Source organism: Bombina bombina, unplaced genomic scaffold, assembly GCF_027579735.1.
Source record: "Bombina bombina isolate aBomBom1 unplaced genomic scaffold, aBomBom1.pri scaffold_487, whole genome shotgun sequence".
Lineage (NCBI taxonomy): Eukaryota > Metazoa > Chordata > Amphibia > Anura > Bombinatoridae > Bombina > Bombina bombina.
The window spans coordinates 161,717-187,603 of NW_026511666.1; the positions used below are offsets into that span (position 1 = coordinate 161,717).

Here is a 25,887-nt window from a genome sequence, read left to right on the forward strand (position 1 = left end):
GATTTTAGCAGCAGTAACTAAAATCGATTGCTGTTCCCACACAGGACTGTTGAGATGAGAGAACTTCAGTTGGGGGGAACAGTTTGCAGACTTTTCTGCTCAAGGTATGACTAGCCATTTTCTAACAAGACTGTGTAATGCTGGAAGGCTGTCATTTTTCTCTCATGGGGATCGGTAAGCCATTTTCTTAGACTTAGAAAGAATAAAGGGCTTATTATGGGCTATTAACTGGTGGACACTCTTAAGGGCTAAATCGATTGTTTATTTAAGTTTTTATTTAAAGTTTGAAGTGGATTTCACACTTTTATTATTTGGGGAACGTTTTTTATCACCAGGCACTAGTTTAGACACCTTCCCAGTCAGGAAGGGCCTTTCACTGTATTAGGCAGAGCCTCATTTTCGCGCCATTATTGTGCAGTTTCTTTTAAGTACAGTGCATGCAGATGCATGTGAGAGGGTCTGGTGTCCACTGAAAAAGTTCCTAGAAGGCTTGAAATACCCCCCTGGGATAGTTGAAGTCACAACAAAGGCTGTGGCTGGGACTGTAGTGGGGTTAAAATTGCATTTTAAGGGTTAACAGCTTGAAAATTGGGGTGCAATACTTTGAATGCATTAAGACACTGTGGTGAAAATTTGGTAAAGATTGGATAATTCCTTCATAGTTTTTCACATATTCAGTAATAAAGTGTGCCCTGTTTAACATTTAAAGAGACAGTAACGGTTTTGTTTTAAAACAGTTTTTGTACTTTATGAACCAGTTTAAGCCTGTTTAACATGTCTGTACCTTCTGATAGATCATGTTCTGTATGTATGGAAGCCAATGTGGTTCCCCCTTCAAATATATGTGATAATTGTGCCATAGTGTCCAAACACAGTAAGGACAGTATTGTCACAAATAGTAAGGTTGCCCAGGATGATTCCTCAGATGAAGGAAGTAGAGATAGTTCTACATCTTCTCCTTCTGTGTCTATACCAGTTATGCCCGCGCAGGCGACCCCTAGTACTTCTAGCGCGCCAATGCTTGTTACTATGCAACAATTGACGGCAGTAATGGATAACTCCATAGCTAATATTTTATCCAAAATGCCAGCATTTCAGAGAGAGCGCGATTGCTCTGTTTTAAACACTGTAGAGCAGGAGGGCGCTCATGATGATTTTTCTGTCATACCCTCACACCAGTCTGAAGTGGCAGTGAGGGAGGGTTTCTCAGATGGAGAAATTTCTGATACAGGAAGAATTTCTCAGCAGGCAGAACCTGATGTTGTGACATTTAAATCAGAGCATCTCCGCGCATTACTTAAGGAGGTGATATCTACTCTGGATGATTGTGACAATCTGGTCATCCCAGTAAACTTGTGCAAGATGGACAAGTTCCTAGAGGTCCCGGTGCACCCTGATGCCTTTCCGATACCTAAACGGGTGGCGGACATAGTGAATAAGGAGTGGGAGAAGCCAGGCATACCTTTTTGTCCCTCCTCCTATATTTAAGAAATTGTTCCCTATGGTCGACCCCAGGAAGGACATATGGCAAACAGTCCCTAAGGTCGAGGGGGCGGTTTCTACACTAGCCAAACGCACGACCATTCCCATTGAGGACAATTGTGCTTTCAAAGATCCTATGGATAAAAAATTGGAGGGTTTGCTTAAAAAGATTTTTGTACAGCAAGGTTACCTCCTTCAACCTATTTCGTGCATTATTCCTGTCACTACAGCGGCGTGGTTCTGGTTCGAGGAACTGGAAAAGTCGCTCAGTAGGGAGACTCCGTATGAGGAAGTCATGGACAGAATTCACGCACTTAAGTTAGCTAATTCCTTTATTTTAGACGCCGCTTTGCAGTTAGCGAGATTAGCGGCGAAAAATTCAGGGTTTGCAATTGTGGCGCGCAGAGCGCTCTGGCTAAAGTCTTGGTCGGCGGATGTATCTTCCAAGACAAAATTGCTTAATATCCCTTTCAAAGGTAAGACCCTTTTTGGGCCAGAATTGAAAGAAAAATTATTTCAGACATCACTGGGGGAAAGGGCCATGCCCTCCCACAGGATAGGCCTTTCAAGGCTAAGAATAAGTCCTATTTTCGTTCCTTTCGCAATTTCAGGAACGGACCGGCTTCTAACTTGGCAGCCTCTAGACAACAGGGTAACGCTTCCCAGACTAAACCAGCTTGGAAACCAATGCAAGGCTGGAATAAGGGTAAACAGGCCAAGAAGCCTGCTGCTGCTACCAAGACAGCATGAAGGGGTAGCCCCCGATCCGGGACCGGATCTAGTAGGGGGCAGACTCTCTCTCTTTGCTCAGGCCTGGGCAAGAGATGTTCAGGATCCCTGGACACTAGAAATAGTCTCTCAGGGTTATCTGGGATATTTAAAGGATGCGTATCTACATATTCCTATCCACAAAGATCATCATCAGTTCCTAAGGTTCGCCTTTCTGGACAAACATTATCAGTTCGTGGCTGTCCCATTCGGACTAGCCACTGCTCCCAGAATTTTCACAAAGGTGCTCGGGTCCCTTCTAGCGGTTCTAGGACCAAGGGGCATTGCAGTGACACCTTATCTGGACGACATTCTAATGCAAGCGTCGTCTCTTTCCAAGGCAAAGGCTCATACAGACATTGTTCTAGCCTTTCTCAGATCTCACGGGTGGAAGGTGAACGTAGAAAAGAGTTCCCTGTCTCCGTCGACAAGAGTTCCCTTTTTGGGAACAACAATAGATTCTTTTGAAATGAATATCTTCCTGACAGAAGTCAGAAAGTCAAAGCTTCTAAACGCTTGTCAAGTTCTTCTCTCTATTCTGCAGTCTTCCATAGCTCAGTGCATGGAAGTAGTAGGGTTGATGGTTGCAGTAATGGACATAGTTCCTTTTGCTCGAATTCATTTAAGACCATTACAACTGTGCATGCTCCAGTAGACAGGATCACCTGTCTCAGGGAATGAGTTTCTACAGACCAAAGTGGGTCATTGTCACGACCGACGCCAGTCTATCAGGCTGGGGCGCGGTCTGGGATTCCCTGAAAACTCAGGGTTTATGGTCTCGGGAAGAGTCTCTTCTCCCGATCAACATCCTAGAACTGAGATCGATATTCAATGCTCTCCGGGCTTGGCCTCATCTAGCGAAGGCCGGATACATAAGATTCCAGTCAGATAACATGACGACTGTAGCTTACATCAACCATCAGGGAGGAACAAGGAGTTCCTTGGCGATGAGAGAGGTATCCGAGATCATCAAATGGGCGGAGGATCACTCCTGCCACCTATCTGCAATCCACATCCCAGGAGTAGACAACTGGGAGGCGGATTATCTGAGTTGTCAGACTTTCCATCCGGGGGAGTGGGAACTCCACCCGGAGGTGTTTGCCCAGTTGACTCAATTATGGGGCATTCCAGACATGGATCTGATGGCGTCTCGTCAGAACTTCAAGGTTCCTTGCTACGGGTCCAGATCCAGGGATCCCAAGGTCACTCTAGTGGATGCATTAGTGGCGCCTTGGTCGTTCAACCTAGCTTATGTGTTTCCACCGTTCCCTCTCCTTCCCAGGCTTGTAGCCAGGATCAAACAGGAGAAGGCCTCTGTGATTCTGATAGCTCCTGCGTGGCCGCGCAGGACTTGGTATACAGACCTGGTGAATATATCATCGGCTCCACCATGGAAGCTACCTTTGAGACAGGATCTTCTAGTACAAGGTCCATTCGAACATCCAAATCTAATTTCTCTGCAGCTGACTGCTTGGAAATTGAACGTTTGATTTTATCCAAGCGTGGGTTTTCAGATTCAGTGATAGATACTCTGGTCCAAGCCAGAAAACCTGTGTCTAGAAAGATTTACCATAAAATATGGAAAAGATATATCTGTTGGTGTGAATCCAAGGGATTCTCCTGGAGGAAGATTAAAATTCCTAAGATCCTCTCCTTTCTCCAAGAAGGTTTGGATAAGGGATCGTCAGCGAGTTCTCTAAATGGACAGATTTCTGCTTTATCTGTCTTGTTCTACAAACGACTGGCAGCTGTGCCAGAGGTACAAGCTTTTGTACAGGCCTTGGTCAGAATCAAGCCTGTTTACAGACCCTTGACTCCTCCTTGGAGTCTAATTTTAGTTATTTCAGTTCTTCAGGGGGTTCCGTTTGAACCCTTACATTCCATAGATATCAAGTTGCTATCTTGGAAAGTTCTGTTTTTGGTTGCTATTTCTTCTGCTAGAAAAGTTTCTGAATTATCTGCTTTGCAGTGTCATCCACCCTATCTGGTGTTCCATTCAGATAAGGTTATTTTGCGTACCAAGCCTGGTTTTCTTCCAAAAGTTGTTTCCAACAAGAATATTAACCAGGAAATAGTTGTTCCTTCTCTGTGCCCGAATCCAGTTTCAAAGAAGGAACGTTTGTTACACAATTTAGATGTAGTCCGTGCTTTAAAGTTCTATTTAGAAGCAACAAAGAATTTTAGACAAACCTCATCCTTGTTTGTCGTTTACTCTGGTAAGAGGAGAGGACAAAAAGCTATTGCTACCTCTCTTTCTTTCTGGCTGAAAAGCATTATCCGATTGGCTTATGAGACTGCCGGACGGCAGCCTCCTGATCGAATCACAGCTCACTCCACTAGGCAGCGACTTGGTCTTCTCTGCACACCTTTGCCAAATTTTACAAATTTGATATTTCTTTCATGTAATTAGCAAGAGTCCATGAGCTAGTGACGTATGGGATATACATTCCTACCAGGAGGGGCAAAGTTTCCCAAACCTTAAAATGCCTATAAATACACCCCTCACCACACCCACAATTCAGTTTTACAAACTTTGAAGTAAGTTTGTGCTAGATTCTACGTTGATATGCGCTCCGCAGCAGGTTGGAGCCTGGTTTTCCTCTCAGCGTGCAGTGAATGTCAGAGGGATGTGAGGAGAGTATTGCCTATTTTGAATGCAGTGATCTCCTTCTACGGGGTCTATTTCATAGGTTCTCTGTTATCGGTCGTAGAGATTCATCTCTTACCTCCCTTTTCAGATTGACGATATACTCTTATTTATATACCATTACCTCTGCTGATTCTCATTTCAGTACTGGTTTGGCTTTCTACAAACATGTAGATGAGTGTCCTGGGGTAAGTAAGTCTTATTTTCTGTGACACTCTAAGCTATCGTTGGGCACTTTGTTTATAAAGTTCTAAATATATGTATTCAAACATTTATTTGCCTTGACTCAGGATGTTCAACATTCCTTATTTTCAGACAGTCAGTTTCATATTTGGGATAATGCACTTGAATCAATTATTTTTCTTACCTTAAAAATTTGACTTTTTTTCCCTGTGGGTTGTTAGGCTCGCTGGGGCTGAAAATGCTTCATTTTATTGCGTCATTCTTGGCGCAGACTTTTTTGGCGCAAAAAAAATCTTTTCTGTTTCCGGCGTCATACGTGTCGCCGGAAGTTGCGTCATTTTTGACGTTCTTTTGCGCCAAAGATGTCGGCGTTCCGGATGTGGCGTAATTTTTGGCGCCAAAAAGCATTTAGGCGCCAAATAATGTGGGCGTCTTATATGGCGCTAAAAAATATGGGCGTCGCTTTTGTCTCCACATTATTTAAGTCTCATTTTTCTTTGCTTCTGGTTGCTAGAAGCTTGTTCATTGGCATTTTTTCCCATTCCTGAAACTGTCATTTAAGGAATTTGATCAATTTTGCTTTATATGTTGTTTTTTCTCTTACATATTGCAAGATGTCTCTCAAGTGTATCTGCTGTAAACTTTTGGTAGCTATTCCTCCAGCTGTTGTTTGTATTAATTGTCATGACAAACTTGTTAATGCAGATAATATTTCCTTTAGTAATGTACCATTACCTGTTGCAGTTCCATCAACATCTAATGTTCAGAATGTTCCTGATAACATAAGAGATTTTGTTTCTGAATCCATCAAGAAGGCTATGTCTGTTATTCCTCCTTCTAGTAAACATAAAAAATCTTTTAAAACTTCTCTTTATACAGATGAATTTTTAAATGAACATCATCATTCTGATTCTGATGACTCTTCTGGTTCAGAGGATTCTGTTTCAGAGATTGATGCTGATAAATCTTCATATTTATTTAAAATGGAATTTATTCGTTCTTTACTTAAAGAAGTACTAATTGCTTTAGAAATTGAGGATTCTGGTCCTCTTGATACTAATTCTAAACGTTTAGATAAGGTCTTTAAATCTCCTGTGGTTATTCCAGAAGTTTTTCCTGTTCCTAGTGCTATTTCTGAAGTAATTTTCAGAGAATGGGATAAATTGGGTAATTCATTTACTCCTTCTAAACGTTTTAAGCAATTATATCCTGTGCCGTCTGACAGATTAAAATCCCTAGAGTTGATGGGGCTATTTCTACCCTTGCTAAACGTACTACTATTCCTACGTCAGATGGTACTTCGTTTAAGGATCCTTTAGATAGGAAAATTGAATCCTTTCTAAGAAAAGCTTATCTGTGTTCAGGTAATCTTCTTAGACCTGCTATATCATTGGCTGATGTTGCTGCAGCTTCAACTTTTTGGTTGGAAACTTTAGCGCAACAAGTAACAGATCATGATTCTCATAATATTATTATTCTTCTTCAACATGCTAATAATTTTATCTGTGATGCCATTTTTGATATTATCAGAGTTGATGTCAGGTTTATGTCTCTAGCTATTTTAGCTAGAAGAGCTTTATGGCTTAAAACTTGGAATGCTGATATGGCTTCTAAATCAACTCTACTTTCCATTTCTTTCCAGGGTAACAAATTATTTGGTTCTCAGTTGGATTCTATTATCTCAACTGTTACTGGTGGGAAAGGAACTTTTTTACCACAGGATAAAAAATCTAAGGGTAAAAACAGGGCTAATAATCGTTTTCGTTCCTTTCGTTTCAACAAAGAACAAAAGCCTGATCCTTCATCCTCAGCAGCAGTTTCAGTTTGGAAACCATCTCCAGTCTGGAATAAATCCAAGCCTTCTAGAAAAGCAAAGCCAGCTTCTAAGTCCACATGAAGGTGTGGCCCTCATTCCAGCTCAGCTGGTAGGGGGCAGGTTACGTTTTTTCAAAGAAATTTGGATCAATTCTGTTCACAATCTTTGGATTCAGAACATTGTTTCAGAAGGGTACAGAATTGGTTTCAAGATGAGACCTCCTGCAAAGAGATTTTTTCTTTCCCGTGTCCCAGTAAATCCAGTGAAAGCTCAAGCATTTCTGAATTGTGTTTCAGATCTAGAGTTGGCTGGAGTAATTATGCCAGTTCCAGTTCTGGAACAGGGGATGGGGTTTTATTCAAATCTCTTCATTGTACCAAAGAAGGAGAATTCCTTCAGACCAGTTCTGGATCTAAAAATATTGAATCGTTATGTAAGGATACCAACGTTCAAAATGGTAACTGTAAGGACTATCTTGCCTTTTGTTCAGCAAGGGCATTATATGTCCACAATAGATTTACAGGATGCATATCTGCATATTCCGATTCATCCAGATCATTATCAGTTCCTGAGATTCTCTTTTCTGGACAAGCATTACCAGTTTGTGGCTCTGCCGTTTGGCCTAGCTACAGCTCCAAGAATTTTTACAAAGGTTCTCGGTGCCCTTCTGTCTGTAATCAGAGAACAGGGTATTGTGGAATTTCCTTATTTGGACGATATCTTGGTACTTGCTCAGTCTTTACATTTAGCAGAATCTCATACGAATCGACTTGTGTTGTTTCTTCAAGATCATGGTTGGAGGATCAATTCACTAAAAAGTTCATTGATTCCTCAGACAAGGGTAACCTTTCTGGGTTTCCAGATAGATTCAGTGTCCATGACTCTGTCTTTGACAGACAAGAGACGTCTAAAATTGATTTCAGCTTGTCGAAACCTTCAGTCACAATCATTCCCTTCGGTAGCCTTATGCATAGAAATTCTAGGTCTTATGACTGCTGCATTGGACGCGATCCCCTTTGCTCGTTTTCACATGCGACCTCTTCAGCTCTGTATGCTGAATCAATGGTGCAGGGATTACGCAAAGATATCTCGATTAATATCTTTAAAACCGATTGTACGACACTCTCTAACGTGGTGGACAGATCACCATCGTTTAATTCAGGGGGCTTCTTTTGTGCTTCCGACCTGGACATTAATTTCAACAGATGCAAGTCTCACAGGTTGGGGAGCTGTGTGGGGATCTCTGACGGCACAAGGAGTTTGGGAATCTCAGGAGGTGAGATTACCGATCAATATTTTGGAACTCCGTGCAATTTTCAGAGCTCTTCAGTCTTGGCCTCTTCTGAAGAGAGAATCGTTCATTTGTTTTCAGACAGACAATGTCACAACTGTGGCATACATCAATCATCAAGGAGGGACTCACAGTCCTCTGGCTATGAAAGAAGTATCTCGAATTCTGGTTTGGGCGGAATCCAGCTCCTGTCTAATCTCTGCGGTTCATATCCCAGGTATAGACAATTGGGAAGCGGATTATCTCAGTTGCCAAACGTTGCATCCGGGCGAATGGTCTCTTCACCCAGAGGTATTTCTTCAGATTGTTCAAATGTGGGAGCTTCCAGAAATAGATCTGATGGCGTCTCATCTAAACAAGAAACTTCCCAGGTATCTGTCCAGATCCCGGGATCCTCAGGCCGAAGCAGTGGATGCATTATCACTTCCTTGGAAGTATCATCCTGCCTATATCTTTCCGCCTCTAGTTCTTCTTCCAAGAGTAATCTCCAAGATTCTGAAGGAATGCTCGTTTGTTCTGCTGATAGCTCCGGCATGGCCTCACAGGTTTTGGTATGCGGATCTTGTCCGGATGGCCTCTTGCCATCCGTGGACTCTTCCGCTAAGACCAGACCTTCTGTCGCAAGGTCCTTTTTTCCATCAGGATCTCAAATCCTTAAATTTAAAGGTATGGAGATTGAACGCTTGATTCTTGGTCAAAGAGGTTTCTCTGACTCTGATTACTACTATGTTACAGGCTCGTAAATCTGTATCCAGAGAGATATATTATAGAGTCTGGAAGACTTATATTTCTTGGTGTCTTTCTCATCATTTTTCTTGGCATTCTTTTAGAATTCCGAGAATTTTACAGTTTCTTCAGGATGGTTTAGATAAAGGTTTATCCGCAAGTTCTTTGAAAGGACAAATCTCTGCTCTTTCTGTTCTTTTTCACAGAAAGATTGCTAATCTTCCTGATATTCATTGTTTTGTACAAGCTTTGGTTCGTATAAAACCTGTCATTAAGTCAATTTCTCCTCCTTGGAGTTTGAATTTGGTTCTGGGGGCTCTTCAAGCTCCTCCGTTTGAACCTATGCATTCATTGGACATTAAATTACTTTCTTGGAAAGTTTTGTTCCTTTTGGCGATCTCTTCTGCCAGAAGAGTCTCTGAATTATCTGCTCTTTCTTGTGAGTCTCCTTTTCTGATTTTTCATCAGGATAAGGCGGTGTTGCGAACTTCTTTTGAATTTTTACCTAAAGTTGTGAATTCCAACAACATTAGTAGAGAAATTGTGGTTCCTTCATTATGTCCTAATCCTAAGAATTCTAAGGAGAAATCGTTGGATTCTTTGGATGTTGTTAGAGCTTTGAAATATTATGTTGAAGCTACTAAGTCTTTCCGAAAGACTTCTAGTCTATTTGTTATCTTTTCCGGTTCTAGAAAAGGCCAGAAAGCTTCTGCCATTTCTTTGGCATCTTGGTTGAAATCTTTAATTCATCATGCCTATGTCGAGTCGGGTAAAACTCCGCCTCAAAGGATTACAGCTCATTCTACTAGGTCAGTGTCTACTTCCTGGGCGTTTAGGAATGAAGCTTCGGTTGATCAGATTTGCAAAGCAGCAACTTGGTCCTCTTTGCATACTTTTACTAAATTCTACCATTTTGATGTATTTTCTTCTTCTGCAGCAGTTTTTGGTAGAAAAGTACTTCAGGCAGCGGTTTCAGTTTGAATCTTCTTCTTATGTTTTTCATTAAACTTTATTTTGGGTGTGGATTATTTTCAGCAGGAATTGGCTGTCTTTATTTTATCCCTCCCTCTCTAGTGACTCTTGCGTGGAAAGATCCACATCTTGGGTAGTCATTATCCCATACGTCACTAGCTCATGGACTCTTGCTAATTACATGAAAGAAAACATAATTTATGTAAGAACTTACCTGATAAATTCATTTCTTTCATATTAGCAAGAGTCCATGAGGCCCGCCCTTTTTTGTGGTGGTTATGATTTTTTTGTATAAAGCACAATTATTCCAATTCCTTATTTTATATGCTTTCACACTTTTTTCTTATCACCCCACTTCTTGGCTATTCGTTAAACTGAATTGTGGGTGTGGTGAGGGGTGTATTTATAGGCATTTTAAGGTTTGGGAAACTTTGCCCCTCCTGGTAGGAATGTATATCCCATACGTCACTAGCTCATGGACTCTTGCTAATATGAAAGAAATGAATTTATCAGGTAAGTTCTTACATAAATTATGTTTTTTGCTTCTTCGGAGGCTGTTTTTGGGAGAAAGGTTTTGCAAGCCGTGGTGCCTTCTGTTTTGGTAACCTGATTTGCTCCCTCCCTTCATCCGTGTCCTAAAGCTTTGGTATTGGTTCCCACAAGTAATGGATGACGCCGTGGACCGGACACACCAATGTTGGAGAAAACAGAATTTATGCTTACCTGTTAAATTACTTTCTCCAACGGTGTGTTCGGTCCACGGCCCGCCCTGTTTTTTTAATCAGGTTTGAAAAATGTTTCTTTTTCTTTATACACTACAGTCACCACGGCACCCTATAGTTTAATACTTTTTCTCCTAACCGTGGGTCGAATGACTGGGGGGCGGAGCCAGAGGGGGAGCTATATGGACAGCTCTTGCTGTGTGCTCTCCTTGCCTTTCCCTGTAGGGGAGGAGAATATCCCACAAGTAATGGATGACGCCGTGGACCGGACACACCGTTGGAGAAAGTAATTTATCAGGTAAGCATAAATTCTGTTTTCTTTTTAATGACACGATGAGTCCACGGATCATCTTAATTACTATTGGGAATACCACTCCTGCCCTGCAGGAGGTGGCAAAGAGCACCACAGCAAAGCTGTTAAATATCACCTCCCTTCCCTCCCAGTCATTCTCTTTGCCTATGTTAAGTGCAAGGAGGTGGTAAATTTAGGTGTTAGAAAAAGATTCTTCAATCAAGAGTTTATTATTTTTAAAGTAGTACAGGATTGTGCTGCTTTGTCCTGGGGTGTAGCCCTAGTCCATATCAGTCTCTTCAGTAGAGCATTGGTGGCTTTAGAGCGATGGGAACTTGTGGGACATAATTCTCACTGTGCCTCCCATACTGTTGCTGCCCTAATTCTGAAAAACTGAAGGATCTTACTCAGTCTTTTCCTCTTGTCACAGGTCCATAGGAGGGAGAGGACCTCTTAAACCTGGGAGCTGCCTTGCTGTCGGGCAGATGAGGAGTTAAGTGCTGACTTATTATCTTGGGGACTGGACTCAGAAAAAGAGGCACTTGATTCATAATGGGACAATAAAGAGACTTTATGGCAGTAACAGCTCAGGCACTGGGGCTGGATGCATAGGCTTATGGTGGTTCTCATCTCCCGGCGTTTTAATAATATGCACGAACGGGAGTTGGCTGGATTTGGCACGCCCACGATGGGTGGTTCTACGTACATACGCTAATAAAGGGAAAAAAGTTACTGTTTTAACATTTAAAGAGACAGTAACGTTTTTTGTTCAACCATAAATTTGTTTATAAAATTTAATATTTTTGTGACCAATTGTGAATTAAGATGGACCAAGAGTCCTTGCAAGCTGTCACTTGTTCTTTATGCTTTGATGCCAATGTGGAACCACCAATCCCTTTCTGTTCCTCATGTATTGAGAGGACTTTAAGTTATAGGGATAGACTTTTTGCTGAACCATCATTTTCTAAGGAGGATGCTGTTCAGGAGTCTAATGCCAATGCTCAATTTATGCCGCCGCTTTCTCCTCAAGCGTCCCAAATTTTACCGCCCTCACATGCAGTGCCCTGCGCTTCCTCTATAACTCCTGCTGGGGTTACTTTACAAGACATCGCTTCCCTTATGTCTTCTGCAGTTTCTGATGCGTTGTCTGCTTTTCCAATGTTGCAGGGAAAGCGTAAGAGGAAAACCAGACATTCAGTAGGTGAGGTTTCTGATGCAGTTCTTGCTATTGTGGATGCTCCCTCCCAGAAGCCTGAGGAGGAGGATACCGCGGTAGCATCTGAAGGTGAAATTTCAGATTCTGACAGTTTAATCCCTCTTACCGATACTGAAGTGGTATCTTTCAGGTTTAAGTTAGAACACCTCCATCTACTACTTAAGGAGGTTTTAGCTACGTTGGGTGACGACTCCACGATCGTTATTAATCCTAAGAAATCCAGTAAGCTTAACAAATATTTCGAGGTTCCTTCCTCGGTAGATGTTTTTCCGGTGCCAGACAGAGCTTCTGAGATCATTACTTAAGGAGTGGGAGAGACCAGGTATCCCTTTTTCTCCATCTCCTATATTTAAAAAACATAATTTATGTAAGAACTTACCTGATAAATTCATTTCTTTCATATTAACAAGAGTCCATGAGCTAGTGACGTATGGGATATACATTCCTACCAGGAGGGGCAAAGTTTCCCAAACCTTAAAATGCCTATAAATACACCCCTCACCACACCCACAAATCAGTTTAACGAATAGCCAAGAAGTGGGGTGATAAGAAAAAAAGTGCGAAGCATATAAAATAAGGAATTGGAATAATTGTGCTTTATACAAAAAAATCATAACCACCACAAAAAAAGGGTGGGCCTCATGGACTCTTGTTAATATGAAAGAAATTAATTTATCAGGTAAGTTCTTACATAAATTATGTTTTCTTTCATGTAATTAACAAGAGTCCATGAGCTAGTGACGTATGGGATAATGACTACCCAAGATGTGGATCTTTCCACACAAGAGTCACTAGAGAGGGAGGGATAAAATAAAGACAGCCAATTCCTGCTGAAAATAATCCACACCCAAAATAAAGTTTAACGAAAAACATAAGCAGAAGATTCAAACTGAAACCGCTGCCTGAAGAACTTTTCTACCAAAAACTGCTTCAGAAGAAGAAAATACATCAAAATGGTAGAATTTAGAAAAAGTATGCAAAGAGGACCAAGTTGCTGCTTTGCAGATCTGGTCAACCGAAGCTTCATTCCTAAACGCCCAGGAAGTAGATACTGACCTAGTAGAATGAGCTGTAATTCTCTGAGGCGGAATTTTACCCGACTCAACATAGGCAAGATGAATTAAAGATTTCAACCAAGATGCCAAAGAAATGGCAGAAGCTTTCTGGCCTTTCCTAGAACCGGAAAAGATAACAAATAGACTAGAAGTCTTACGGAAAGATTTCGTAGCTTCAACATAATATTTCAAAGCTCTAACAACATCCAAAGAATGCAACGATTTCTCCTTAGAATTCTTAGGATTAGGACATAATGAAGGAACCACAATTTCTCTACTAATGTTGTTGGAATTCACAACTTTAGGTAAAAATTCAAAAGAAGTTCGCAACACCGCCTTATCCTGATGAAAAATCAGAAAAGGAGACTCACAAGAAAGAGCAGATAATTCAGAAACTCTTCTAGCAGAAGAGATGGCCAAAAGGAACAAAACTTTCCAAGAAAGTAATTTAATGTCCAATGAATGCATAGGTTCAAACGGAGGAGCTTGAAGAGCTCCCAGAACCAAATTCAAACTCCAAGGAGGAGAAATTGACTTAATGACAGGTTTTATACGAACCAAAGCTTGTACAAAACAATGAATATCAGGAAGAATAGCAATCTTTCTATGAAAAAGAACAGAAAGAGCGGAGATTTGTCCTTTCAAAGAACTTGCGGACAAACCCTTATCTAAACCATCCTGAAGAAACTGTAAAATTCTCGGTATTCTAAAAGAATGCCAAGAAAAATGATGAGAAAGACACCAAGAAATATAAGTCTTCCAGACTCTATAATGTATCTCTCGAGATACAGATTTACGAGCCTGTAACATAGTATTAATCACGGAGTCAGAGAAACCTCTTTGACCAAGAATCAAGCGTTCAATCTCCATACCTTTAAATTTAAGGATTTCAGATCCGGATGGAAAAAAGGACCTTGCGACAGAAGGTTTGGTCTTAACGGAAGAGTCCATGGTTGGCAAGATGCCATCCGGACAAGATCCGCATACCAAAACCTGTGAGGCCATGCCGGAGCTATTAGCAGAACAAACGAGCATTCCCTCAGAATCTTGGAGATTACTCTTGGAAGAAGAACTAGAGGCGGAAAGATATAGGCAGGATGATACTTCCAAGGAAGTGATAATGCATCCACTGCCTCCGCCTGAGGATCCCGGGATCTGGACAGATACCTGGGAAGTTTCTTGTTTAGATGAGAGGCCATCAGATCTATCTCTGGGAGCCCCCACATTTGAACAATCTGAAGAAATACCTCTGGGTGAAGAGACCATTCGCCCGGATGCAACGTTTGGCGACTGAGATAATCCGCTTCCCAATTGTCTACACCTGGGATATGAACCGCAGAGATTAGACAGGAGCTGGATTCCGCCCAAACCAAAATTCGAGATACTTCTTTCATAGCCAGAGGACTGTGAGTCCCTCCTTGATGATTGATGTATGCCACAGTTGTGACATTGTCTGTCTGAAAACAAATGAACGATTCTCTCTTCAGAAGAGGCCAAAACTGAAGAGCTCTGAAAATTGCACGGAGTTCCAAAATATTGATCGGTAATCTCACCTCCTGAGATTCCCAAACTCCTTGTGCCGTCAGAGATCCCCACACAGCTCCCCAACCTGTGAGACTTGCATCTGTTGAAATTACAGTCCAGGTCGGAAGAACAAAAGAAGCCCCCTGAATTAAACGATGGTGATCTGTCCACCACGTTAGAGAGTGTCGAACAATCTGTTTTAAAGATATTAATTGATATATCTTCGTGTAATCCCTGCACCATTGGTTCAGCATACAGAGCTGAAGAGGTCGCATGTGAAAACGAGCAAAGGGGATCGCGTCCGATGCAGCAGTCATAAGACCTAGAATTTCCATGCATAAGGCTACCGAAGGGAATGATTGAGACTGAAGGTTTCGACAAGCTGTAATCAATTTTAGACGTCTCTTGTCTGTTAAAGACAGAGTCATGGACACTGAATCTATCTGGAAACCCAGAAAGGTTACCCTTGTTTGAGGAATCAAAGAACTTTTTGGTAAATTGATCCTCCAACCATGATCTTGAAGAAACAACACAAGTCGATTCGTATGAGACTCTGCTAAATGTAAAGACTGAGCAAGTACCAAGATATCGTCCAAATAAGGAAATACCACAATACCCTGTTCTCTGATTACAGACAGAAGGGCACCGAGAATCTTTGTGAAAATTCTTGGAGCTGTAGCAAGGCCAAATGGTAGAGCCACAAATTGGTAATGCTTGTCTAGAAAAGAGAATCTCAGGAACTGATAATGATCTGGATGAATCGGAATATGCAGATATGCATCCTGTAAATCTATTGTGGACATATAATTCCCTTGCTGAACAAAAGGCAATATAGTCCTTACAGTTACCATCTTGAACGTTGGTATCCTTACATAACGATTCAATAATTTTAGATCCAGAACTGGTCTGAAGGAATTCTCCTTCTTTGGTACAATGAAGAGATTTGAATAAAACCCCATCCCCTGTTCCGGAACTGGAACTGGCATAATTACTCCAGCCAACTCTAGATCTGAAACACAATTCAGAAATGCTTGAGCTTTCACTGGATTTACTGGGACACGGGAAAGAAAAAATCTCTTTGCAGGAGGTCTCATCTTGAAACCAATTCTGTACCCTTCTGAAACAATGTTCTGAATCCAAAGATTGTGAAGAGAATTGATCCAAATTTCTTTGAAAAAACGTAACCTGCCCCCTACCAGCTGAACTGGAATGAGGGCCGTACCTTCATGTGAACTTAGAAGCAGGCTTTGCCTTTCTAGCAGGCTTGGATTTATTCCAGACTGGAGATGGTTTCCAAACTGAAACTGCTCCTGAGGACGAAGGATCAGGCTTTTGTTCTTTGTTGAAACGAAAGGAACGAAAACGATTGTTAGCCCTGTTTTTACCTTTAGATTTTTTATCCTGTGGTAAAAAAGTTCCTTTCCCACCAGTAACAGTTGAAATAATAGAATCCAACTGAGAACCAAATAATTTGTTTCCCTGGAAAGAAATGGAAAGTAGAGTTGATTTAGAAGCCATATCAGCATTCCAAGTCTTAAGCCATAAAGCTCTTCTGGCTAAGATAGCCAGAGACATAAACCTAACATCAACTCTAATAATATCAAAAATGGCATCACAGATAAAATTATTAGCATGCTGGAGAAGAATAATAATATCATGAGAATCACGATTTGTTACTTGTTGCGCTAGAGTTTCCAACCAAAAAGTTGAAGCTGCAGCAACATCAGCCAATGATATAGCAGGTCTAAGAAGATTACCTGAACACAGATAAGCTTTTCTTAGAAAAGATTCAATTTTTCTATCTAAAGGATCCTTAAACGTGGTACCATCTGACGTAGGAATGGTAGTACGTTTAGCAAGGGTAGAAATAGCCCCATCAACTTTAGGGATTTTGTCCCAAAATTCTAACCTTTCAGGCGGAACAGGATATAATTGCTTAAAACGTTTAGAAGGAGTAAATGAATTACCCAATTTATCCCATTCTTTGGAAATTACTGCAGAAATAGCATTAGGAACAGGAAAAACTTCTGGAATAACCGCAGGAGCTTTAAAAACCTTATCCAAACGTATAGAATTAGTATCAAGAGGACTAGAATCCTCTATTTCTAAAGCAATTAGTACTTCTTTAAGTAAAGAGCGAATAAATTCCATCTTAAATAAATATGAAGATTTATCAGCATCAATCTCTGAGATAGAATCCTCTGAACCAGAAGAGTCCAAAGAATCAGAATGATGATGTTCATTTAAAAATTCATCTGTAGAGAGAGAAGATTTAAAAGACTTTTTACGTTTACTAGAAGGAGAAATAACAGACAAAGCCTTCTTTATGGATTCAGAAACAAAATCTCTTATGTTATCAGGAACATTCTGCACCTTAGATGTTGAGGGAACTGCAACAGGCAATGGTACATTACTAAAGGAAATATTATCTGCTTTAACAAGTTTGTCATGACAATTATTACAAACAACAGCTGGAGGAATAGCTACCAAAAGTTTACAGCAGATACACTTAGCTTTGGTAGATCCAGCAGGCAGTGATTTTCCTGTAGTATCTTCTGGCTCAGATGCAACGTGAGACATCTTGCAATATGTAAGAGAAAAAACAACATATAAAGCAAAATAGATCAAATTCCTTATAAGACAGTTTCAGGAATGGGAAAGAATGCCAAATATCAAGCTTCTAGCAACCAGAAGCAAATGAAAAATGAGACTGAAATAATGTGGAGACAAAAGCGACGCCCATATTTTTTAGCGCCAAATAAGACGCCCACATTATTTGGCGCCTAAATGCTTTTGGCGCCAAAAATGACGCCACATCCGGAACGCCGACATTTTTGGCGCAAAATAACGTCAAAAAATGACGCAACTTCCGGCGACACGTATGACGCCGGAAACGGAAAAGAATTTTTGCGCCAAAAAAGTCCGCGCCAAGAATGACGCAATAAAATGAAGCATTTTCAGCCCCCGCGAGCCTAACAGCCCACAGGGAAAAAAGTCAAATTTTTGAGGTAAGAAAAATATGATAATTCAATGCATAATCCCAAATATGAAACTGACTGTCTGAAAATAAGGAAAGTTGAACATTCTGAGTCAAGGCAAATAAATGTTTGAATACATATATTTAGAACTTTATAAATAAAGTGCCCAACCATAGCTTAGTGTGTCACAGAAAATAAGACTTACTTACCCCAGGACACTCATCTACATGTTTGTAGAAAGCCAAACCAGTACTGAAACGAGAATCAGTAGAGGTAATGGTAAATATAAGAGTATATCGTCGATCTGAAAAGGGAGGTAAGAGATGAATCTCTACGACCGATAACAGAGAACCTTATGAAATAGACCCCGTAGAAGGAGATCACTGCATTCAATAGGCAATACTCTCTTCACATCCCTCTGACATTCACTGCACGCTGAGAGGAAAACCGGGCTCCAACTTGCTGCGGAGCACATATCAACGTAGAATCTAGCACAAACTTACTTCACCACCTCCCTTGGAGGCAAAGTTTGTAAAAACTGATTTGTGGGTGTGGTGAGGGGTGTATTTATAGGCATTTTAAGGTTTGGGAAACTTTGCCCCTCCTGGTAGGAATGTATATCCCATACGTCACTAGCTCATGGACTCTTGTTAATTACATGAAAGAAAGATGTTCCCAATAGCCGACTCTGTCAAGGAGGCTTGGCAAACAGTCCCCAAGGTGGAAGGAGCGGTTTCCACTCTGGCTAAGAGAACTACTATACATAGAGTGGATAGTTGTGCCTTTAAAGATCCTATGGACAAAAGCTAGAGGTGTTACTTAAAAAGATGTATGTACACCAGGGTTTACAGTGGCAACCAGCTGTGTGCATTGCTACTGTCACCAGTGCGGCAGCATATTGGTTTGATGCGTTGACCGATGCTATTAAGACAGAAACTCCCCTGGATGAGATCCAGGATAGGATAAAAGCTCTAAAATTAGCTAATTCCTTTATTAAGGGTGCTTCCCTTCAAGTTATCAAACTGGTAACAAAGATTTCAGGTTTCTCTGTTCTAGCTCGCAGAACCTTATGGTTAAAATCTTGGTCTGTGGCTGTATCCTCTAAGTCTAAGCTTTTAGCGACTCCTTACAAGGGGAAGACCTTGTTTGGACCGGGCTTGACAGAGATAATTTCTGATATTAAGCAAGGTAAGGGTCATCTTCTGCCACAGGATAAGAGAAACAAACAAAAGGGACGTCAGAGTAATTTTCGTTCCTTTCGAAATTTCATGGGAAATTCTTTCTCTTCCGCTGCCAAACAGGAGAAGTCTAAGCCTGCATGGAGATACAGTCAGTCTTGGAATAAGGGGAAACAATCCAATAAACTGGCTATTGAATCAAAGACGGCATGAAGGGCATGCCCCGATCCGGGACCGGATCTTGTAGGGGGCAGACTTTCCTTCTTCGCTCAGGCTTGGGCTCGAGATGTTCCGGATTCCTGGGCAGTAGTAATAGTGCCCCAGGGATACAAACTAGAGTTCAAAGGTTTTCCACCCAGAGGCAGGTTTCTGATCTCAAGATTATCGATAGACCAGACAAAAAGAGAGGCGTTCTTACGCTGTGTAAGAGACCTCTCCGACCTGGGAGTGATAGTTCCTGTTACGATACAGGAACAGGGTCTGGGATTTTATTCCAATCTGTTCGAGGTTCCCAAAAAAGAGGGAACCTTTAGACCAATTTTAGATCTCAAAAGTCTGAACAAATTCCTCAGAGTACCATCCTTCAAGATGGAAACTATTCGTTCCATTCTCCCTTTGGTCCAAGAAGGTCAATTTATGACAACAGTGGATTTAAAGGACGCGTACCTGCATGTTCCCATTTACAAGGATCATCACAAGTTTCTGAGGTTTGCCTTTCTAGACAAACACTTCCAATTCGTGGCTCTTCCCTTCGGTCTTGCCACAGCTCCCAGAATTTTTTCAAAGGTTCTGGGTTCGCTATTGGCGGTGATTCGTTTATGGGGCATTGCGGTGACGCACTATCTGGACTACATCCGGGTCCAGGCGACATCCCTACAACAAGCAAGATCACACACGGAAATGTTGTTGTCCTTCCTGCGATCTCACGGTTGGAAGGTAAATTTGGGAAAGAGTTCCTTAGTTCCAAACACAAGGGTATCTTTCTTAGGAACAATAATACATTCCATATCAATGAAGATTTTTCTGACAGAAGTCAGGAAATCAAAGATTTTCGATACTTGTCTAGCTCTTCAGTCCACTCATCGGCCATCAGTGGCTCAGTGCATGGAGGTAGTCGGGCTGATGGTGGAGGAAATGGACATCATCCCGTTTGCTCGGTTCCACCTCAGACCTCTGCAGTTTAATATGCTCAGGCAATGGAACAGAGATTATGCCGCTTTGTCTCCTCGAATACTACTGGAGCAGGAGACAAGGGATTCTCTTCAATGGTGGTTGTCTCTGGATCATCTCTCCCAGGGAACCTGCTTTCGCAGACCATCTTGGGTGATTGTGACAAGACGCCAGCCTTCTAGGATGGGGAGCAGTCTGGGGCACCTTAAAGGCTCAGGGAGTTTGGACTTGGTCAGAGTCTGTTCTACCTATAAACATTCTGGAGCTGAGAGCAATCTACAATGCTCTTCTGGCCTGGCCCCAGTTAGCCTTGGCCCAGTTTATCAGGTTCCTGTCGGACAACATAACGTTTGTGGCTTACATCAATCATCAGGGAGGAACAAGGAGTTCCTTGGCGATGACAGAGGTAACCAAAATAATTCAGTGGGCGGACGCCCATTCTTGCTGTCTGTCGGCGATCCACTTCCCAGGGGTGGACAACTGGGAGGCGGACTTCCTGAGCAGGCAGACTTTTCATCCGGGAGAGTGGGAACTCCATCCGGAAGTGTTCTACAGCCTGATTCTCAAGTGTGGTCAGCCAGAATTAGATCTCATGGCATCTCGACAGAATGCCAAGCTCCCAAGGTACAGGTGGAGGTCCAGGGACCCCCAGGCGGAACTGATAGATGCCCTGGCGATTTCTTGGACCTTCAGTCTAGCATACATATTTCCTCCGTTTGCTCTTCTTCCTCGGGTCATTGCTCGAGTCAAACAGTAGAGAGTCTCTGTGATTTTCATTGCACTGGCTTGGCCTCGCAGGATTTGGTATGCAGATCTGGTGGACATGTTGTCTCTGCCACCTTTGAAACTTCCATTGAGGGAGGACCTTCTAATTCAAGGACCCTTCCTTCACCCAAATCTAGTTTCTCTTGTAAGGTGTATCCAGTCCACAGATCATCCATTACTTGTGGGATATTCTCATTCCCAACAGGAAGTTGCAAGAGGACACCCACAGCAGAGCTGTCTATATAGCTCCTCCCCTAACTGCCATATCCAGTCATTCTCTTGCAACTCTCAACAAGCATGGAGATAGTAAGAGAGAAGTGGTGAAATGTAGCTGTTATTTTGCTTCAATCAAAAGTTTATTATTTTTAAATGGTACCGGAGTTGTACTATTTTGTTCCAGGCAGAAAAATAGAAGAATCTGCCTGTGATTTCTGTGATCTTAGCAGGTTATAACTAAGATCCATTGCTGTTCTCACACATAACTGAAGAGACAGGTAACTTCAGCGGGGGAATGGCGTGCAGGTTATCCTGCTATGAGGTATGTGCAGTTAAGATTTTTCTAGAAGATGTGAATGCTAGAAAATGCTGCTGATACCAAATTTATGTAAGGTAAGCTTGAATACAGTGATTTAATAGCGACAGGTATCATGCTTACTTTCTGAGGTAATACTCTTTTATATTTACAATATAAAACGTTTGCTGGCATGTTTAAACGTTTTTATATATACTTTGGTGATAAAACTTTATTGGGGCCTAGTTTTTTCCACATGGCTGGCTTAAATTTGCCTAGAAACAGTTTCCTGAGGCTTTCCACTGTGTTACTATGAGTGGGGGGGCCTAATTTAGCATTTTTTTGCGCAGTAACTTTTACAGACGGAGACATCCAGCTTCCTCCAGGAGTCCCCTGAATGCTATAGGACATCTCTAAAGGGCTCTTAGGCTTTCCAAAATCGTTTGTTGGGGAAGGTAGGCCCACAGCAAGGCTGTGGCAGTTGGTGTGACTGTTTAAAAAACGTTTATATCGTTTTTTTTATCTGTTTTTTGAACTAAGGGGTTAATCATCCATTTGCAAGTGGGTGCAATGCTCTGTTCGCTTATTATACACACTGTAAAAATTTTGTTTGATTTACTGCCTTTTTTCACTGTTTTTTCAAATTCTGACAAAATTTGTTTCTCTTAAAGGCACAGTACAGTTTCTTATATTTGCTTGTTAACTTGATTTAAAGTGTTTTCCGAGCTTGCTAGTCTCATTGCTAGTCTGTACAAACATGTCTGACATAAAGGAAACTCCTTGTTCATTATGTTTAAAAGCCATGGTGGAACCCACTCTTAGAATGTGTACCAAATGTACTGATTTCACTTTAAGCAATAAAGATCATATTCTGTCTTTAAAAAATTTGTCACCAGAGGAATCTGACGAGGGGGAAGTTATGACGACTAACTCTCGCCATGTGTTAGATCCTTTGACTCATGCTCAAGGGACTCACGCTCAAATGGCGCCAAGTACATCCAGGGCGCCCATAGCGTTTACTTTACAAGACATGGCGGCAGTCATGGATAATACACTGTCAGCGGTATTAGCCAGACTACCTGAATTTAGAGGAAAGCGAGATAGCTCTGGAGTTAGACGAAATACTGACGCTTTAAGAGCTATGTCTGATACTGCCTCACAATATGCAGAAGCTGAAGAAGGAGAGCTTCTTTCTGTGGGTGATGTTTCTGACTCAGGGAAGATGATGCAACCTGATTCTGATATTTCTACATTTAAATTTAAGCTTGAACACCTCCGCGTGTTACTAAGGGAGGTTTTAGCTGCTCTGAATGACTGTGATACAATTGCAGTGCCAGAGAAATTGTGTAGACTGGATAAATACTATGCAGTGCCGGTGTGCACTGATGTTTTTCCAATGCCTAAAAGGTTTACAGAAATTATTACTAAGGAATGGGATAGACCAGGTGTGCCATTCTCTCCCCCTCCTATTTTTAGAAAAATGTTTCCAATAGACACCACCACACGGGACTTATGGCAGACAGTTCCTAAGGTGGAGGGTGCAGTTTCTACTCTAGCAAAGCGTACTACTATCCCTGTCGAGGACAGTTGTGCTTTCTTAGATCCAATGGATAAAAAGTTAGAGGGTTACCTTAAGAAAATGTTTATTCAACAAGGTTTTATCCTACAGACCCTTGCATGCATTGCTCCTGTCACTGCTGCTGCGGCGTTCTGGTTTGAGTCTCTGGAAGAGGCTTTACAGGTAACGACTCCATTGGATGACATACTTGACAAGCTTAGAGCACTTAAGCTAGCCAATTCTTTTGTTTCTGATGCCATTGTTCATTTGACTAAACTAACGGCTAAGAATTCTGGTTTTGCTATCCAGGTGCGCAGAGCGCTATGGCTTAAATCATGGTCAGCTGACGTTACTTCAAAGTCTAAGCTGCTTAACATTCCCTTCAAGGGGCAGACCCTATTCGGGCCTGGTTTGAAGGAGATTATTGCTGATATCACTGGAAGAAAAGGTCATACCCTTCCTCAGGATAGGTCCAAATCAAGGGCCAAACAGTCTAATTTTCGTGCTTTTCGAAACTTCAAGGCAAGTGTGGCATCAACTTCCTCTAATGAAAAACAAGAGGGAACTTTTGCTCAGTCCAAGACGGTCTGGAGACCTAACCAGGCCTGGAACAAAGGTAAGCAGGCCAAAAAGCCTGCTGCTGCCTCTAAGACAGCGTGAAGGAACGGCCCCCTATCAGGCAACGGATCTAGTAGGGGGCAGACTTTCGCTATTCGCCCAGGCGTGGGCAAGAGATGTCCAGGATCCCTGGGCGTTGGAAATTATATCCCAGGGATATCTTCTGGACTTTAAGGCTTCCCCCCCCAAAAGGGAGATTTCACCTTTCACAATTATCTGCAAACCAGATAAAGAGAGAGGCATTCTTACACTGTGTATGAGACCTCCTAGTTATGGGAGTGATCCATCCAGTTCCAAAGGAGGAACAGGGACAGGGTTTTTACTCAAATCTGTTTGTGGTTCCCAAAAAAGAGGGAACCTTCAGACCAATTTTGGATCTAAAGATCTTAAACAAATTCCTCAGAGTTCCATCATTCAAGATGGAGACTATTCGTACCATCCTACCTATGATCCAGGAGGGTCAATACATGACTACAGTGGATTTAAAGGATGCTTATCTTCACATTCCGATACACAAAGATCATCATCGGTTTCTCAGGTTTGCCTTCCTAGACAGGCATTACCAGTTTGTAGCTCTTCCCTTTGGGTTAGCTACAGCCCCAAGAATTTTTACGAAGGTTCTGGGGTCGCTTCTGGCGGTCCTAAGGCCACGGGGCATAGCAGTGGCCCCTTATTTAGACGACATCCTGATTCAGGCGTCAAACTTCCAAATTGCCAAGTCTCATACGGACATAGTGTTGGCATTTCTGAGGTCGCATGGGTGGAAGGTGAACGAGGAAAAGAGTTCTCTATCCCCCCTCACAAGATTTTCCTTCCTAGGGACTCTGATAGATTCTGTAGAAATGAAAATTTACCTGACTGAGTCCAGGTTATCAAAACTTCTAAATTCCTGCCGTGTTCTTTATTCCATTCCTCGCCCTTCGGTGGCTCAGTGCATGGAAGTAATCTGCTTAATGGTAGCGGCAATGGACATAGTGCCGTTTGCACGCCTACATCTCAGACCGCTGCAACTCTGCATGCTCAGTCATTGGAATGGGGATTACACAGATTTGTCCCCTCTACTGAATCTGGATCAAGAGACCAGGGATTCTCTTCTCTGGTGGCTATCTCGGGTCCATCTGTCCAAAGGTATGACCTTTCGCAGGCCAGATTGGACAATTGTAACAGATGCCAGCCTTCTAGGTTGGGGTGCAGTCTGCAACTCCCTGAAGGCTCAGGGAGCGTGGACTCAGGAGTCACTCCTTCCAATAAATATTCTGGAACTGAGAGCGATATTCAATGCTCTTCAGGCTTGACCTCAGTTAGCAACTCTGAGGTTCATCAGATTTCAGTCTGACAACTCACGACTGTGGCTTACATCAACCATCAAGGGGGAACAAGGAGTTCCCTAGCGATGTTAGAAGTCTCAAAGATAATTCGCTGGGCAGAGATTCACTCTTGCCACCTATCAGCTATCCATATCCCAGGTGTAGAGAACTGGGAGGCGGATTTTCTAAGTCGTCAGACTTATCATCCGGGGGAGTGGGAACTCCATCCGGAGGTGTTTGCACAATTGATTCATCGTTGGGGCAAACCAGAACTGGATCTCATGGCGTCTCGCCAGAACGCCAAGCTTCCTTGTTACAGATCCAGGTCCAGGGATCCCAAGGCGATGTTAATAGATGCTCTAGCAGCACCCTGGTCTTTCAACCTGGCTTATGTGTTTCCACCGTTTCCTCTGCTCCCTCGTCTGATTGCCAAGATCAAGCAGGAGAGAGCATCAGTGATCTTGATAGCGCCTGCGTGGCCACGCAGGACCTGGTATGCAGATCTAGTGGACATGTCATCCTTTCCACCTTGGACTCTGCCGTTAAGACAAGACCTTCTACTACAAGGTCCTTTCAATCATCCAAATCTAATTTCTCTGAGACTCACTGCCTGGAGATTGAACGCTTGATGTTATCAAAGCGTGGCTTCTCCGAGTCAGTCATTGATACCTTAATACAGGCACGAAAGCCTGTCACCAGGAAAATTTACCATAAGATATGGCGTAAATATCTTTATTGGTGTGAATCCAAGGGTTACTCATGGAGTAAGGTCAGGATTCCCAGGGTATTATCCTTTCTCCAAGAAGGTTTGGAAAAAGGATTGTCAGGTAGTTCCTTAAAGGAACAGATTTCTGCCCTTTCTATTCTTTTGCACAAGCGTCTGGCAGATGTTCCAGACGTTCAGGCATTTTGTCAGGCTTTAGTTAGAATCAAGCCTGTGTTTAAACCTGTTGCTTCGCCATGGAGCTTAAATCTGGTTCTTAAAGTTCTTCAAGGAGTTCCTTTGAACCTCTTTATTCCATAGATATCAAACTTTGTCTTGTTAAGTGTATCCAGTCCACGAATCATCCATTACTTGTGGGATATTCTCCTTCCCAACAGGAAGTTG

The 25,887-nt window shown here is 42.1% G+C and overlaps 1 protein-coding gene across 2 annotated transcripts in view; it reads left to right on the forward strand.

Annotated features, from left to right (window-relative positions):
• LOC128643898 (dynamin-2) overlaps positions 1-25,887 on the forward strand; it is a gene marked incomplete at its 5' end in the record, with an annotated part of 254,650 nt that overhangs the window by 160,579 nt on the left and 68,184 nt on the right.